The following is a 2,839-nucleotide window of genomic DNA, read 5'->3' on the forward strand; positions in this document are numbered from 1 at the left end:
TATGGGGATATATGTATACATATAGCTGATTCACTTTGTTATACAGCAGAAACTAATACAACATTGTAAAGCAGTTATACTCCAATAAAGATGTTAAATAAATTTAAAAAATCTGGACCAAAAAAGTTGCATGGTTGGCAATTTCTACCTCTGTACTTGGAAGATATGGACGATGGACAAAATCCCAGGTTTTCAACTCCCTTAACCACCGGGCCATACAAAATATTGAGGGGACCACTCTCCTTGCAATCGAAGTCTGCCCTGCTAGCTTCTTTCCTCTGTAAACTTCAGGATTTGGTTTCTTATTTCTCGTCTAGAATCTAAGTGCTCCAGGGCAGGCATCAGATGTAAGCCTTGTATTCCCAAGGATCTCTTTCAAAGTTCAGGTCCTTGAAAATGTTGAGAATCTTTATGAGAAGTCCTTCTTGACATTTGCATTGATTCAGCGATGCGGTGGCTTATTCTCTTCCAGTGCAAACGTCTGTAAGCGGTGGGCTCTTTTCCCCTCCCTGCAAAGTGCACCAGTCTCGAGTGGCCCCTGACTCTTGTGACCTCTGGCTGTTTTCATCACAGCAGGTGGCATTCTGGACTCTTCCCCCAGACTGGCTCCATCACAAAGCCCTGTCCTTAGCGTTCTGCCCACTGACCACCCTGGAAAGGAAACCGTAGGCTCCTTTTTTCACGCTGGGATTCAGTGGATAAGGAAGTAAGAAAAGGCAAAAAGAGAACAGACCTGCTTTGTTCCCTTTAACCTCGGGTTTGGGGGCCTGCAGAATTGGGGGCCTCCTCTGTAGACTCCAGGGAACGTGGCTACCGAGTTCTTTTTGCAGGGAAATGCCGGACAGTTTCACCTTTGGGCATCTTGTCTCAGAAATGTAAGGAAGGCAGGATCCTCCTGTGGTACGATGAGGTGCAGGGCCCAGGCAGGGGCAACTAGCACAGCATCTTCCCATGTCTCCATTACTTCTGGAGGAAGTTCATGCTGAAGACGTAAGAGGTCCATTCGTTGAGGGAAAGTTCCCTCTATTGCCTCAATTAATTGCACATTATACTTGCCTTTCACAGACTGGAATTTAAACCTTCGGGGCCTTCTCTCTGATGCACGCTCATGGTAGAATTAAATATCACTCTTGTCACATCATTTATATTGACTGGTCTTTGACAGATTCCAGATACCTTGGGACTATTGTTCTGTCACCAGTTTCAAGGGGGAAAACCACAGCCAGGCCTTCTTGGAATGGCTCTCCACCACCATTCATAGCCTTTCACCAGCTAAGTCAGGTCCTACTTTCCATCTTAGCTCAGAAATATTATTTCCTCATCCAAGCAAGACGGCAGAATAGAAGGACCTTGAGCTCATCTCCTCTCACGAGCACAGCTAACTGCTGAACAGCCATTGACAAAAAAAGACTGGAACCTACCAAAAAACATCTTCTACCCCTAAAGACATAAAGAAGAAAGCACAACGAGATGGTAGGAGGGGCACACTCACGATATAATCAGAAATATTATTTCCTCCCATCCCTTTAGAGAGAGAAAGTTGGACCCGATGGCAAACACCTATCAGTTCCAAAACCCTATGCATCTCCTTTCTCTGGTGTGATGTGGTACAGGGAAAAGAAAGCTGGATTTGGCATCAGATTTGGGTCCCAGTGGCAGCGATCCTGCTTCCTGGCTGTGTGGACTTAAGTGAGTTTATTTCTCCGAGGCTCAGTTTCCTCATCATTAGAATGGGAATGATAAGGGCAGTCTCAAAGTGTTGTTGAGAGAGCGTTAACGAGGTCATGCAGGCAAAGCACCTAGGATGTTGCCTGGCACACAGAGAGGACTGAATGCATTTAGCTGTTACCGTTAGTATTACTGTATTAATAACAGTGTCTTTTATAGGATTTAAAATAAAAAGAACCGGTTGGGTGAATCCTTACAATGTTATGTTAAAACACTAGGAAAGAGTAAATGCCGTTCTCTGCCATCAACCCACCATCTTTCTCCTTCCATTTTGGGGCCCAAATTATATCCCGTTGTTACTGCATAATTCTGGTTTTTTTGGGTCTGGTTTCCACCATATATCACTTTGCTACGTATTCCACAGAGTCTGACAAATGGCTGTATGCGTGGTTGTGTGTTAGAAAATATATAGCATCCTGAATGGATCATTTTTTGTTTAACCAACCTGTCTCCTATGCGAAATAATCAGGAGGACGGTTTCCACCACTCTGACCCCTTATCAGAGTGATCCGATAAGCCATCGAGGTGTATTCACACTGAGCTGCTCCCCCAAGTTTTCCATTGACAATACTGAGGAGAGCTTTGGGGGCTACACGGACAGGAACAAAGCCATCTGGGGGCTGCTGGGAGCTGGGCCTGAAGAGACACAGAGGGATGGACCAGAAAGAAGTAGGTCCCCCCTATTGGGCAGCAATCACAGAGCCGACACTGGCCACACACACAGCCATCCTTCAGGCAGGAATTTCTGTCTTCCATTTTAATGAGGAAACTCAGATACGGAAAAATGAAGTAGCTGTCTCAGAGTCAAGTGCAGGAAGCCTTGCTTGCTCAGAAAGTACGCTTCGTTTTCTGTATAACTCACTCCTCTCTGAGCCGTCTGAGGCCATTGGACGACAGCTTTCACTCATATTTTCGTCTCCCTCTAGCCTCCCTGGGTGGGTCAAAAAGTCATTCGTGGGGCTTCCCTGGTGGCGCAGCGGTTGAGAGTCCGCCTGCCGATGCGGGGGACGCGGGTTCGCGCCCCGGTCCGGGAGGATCCCGCGTGCCGCGGAGCGGCTGGGCCCGTGAGCCGTGGCCGCCGAGCCTGCGCGTACGGAGCCTGTGCTCCGCA

The 2,839-nt window shown here is 47.3% G+C and overlaps 1 long non-coding RNA gene across 1 annotated transcript in view; it reads left to right on the top strand.

Annotated features, from left to right (window-relative positions):
• The window catches only part of LOC112062071 (uncharacterized), a 70,358-nt gene that overhangs the window by 37,999 nt on the left and 29,520 nt on the right, over positions 1-2,839 (top strand). The window lies entirely within an intron of this gene.

Source organism: Physeter macrocephalus, chromosome 7, assembly GCF_002837175.3.
Source record: "Physeter macrocephalus isolate SW-GA chromosome 7, ASM283717v5, whole genome shotgun sequence".
Lineage (NCBI taxonomy): Eukaryota > Metazoa > Chordata > Mammalia > Artiodactyla > Physeteridae > Physeter > Physeter macrocephalus.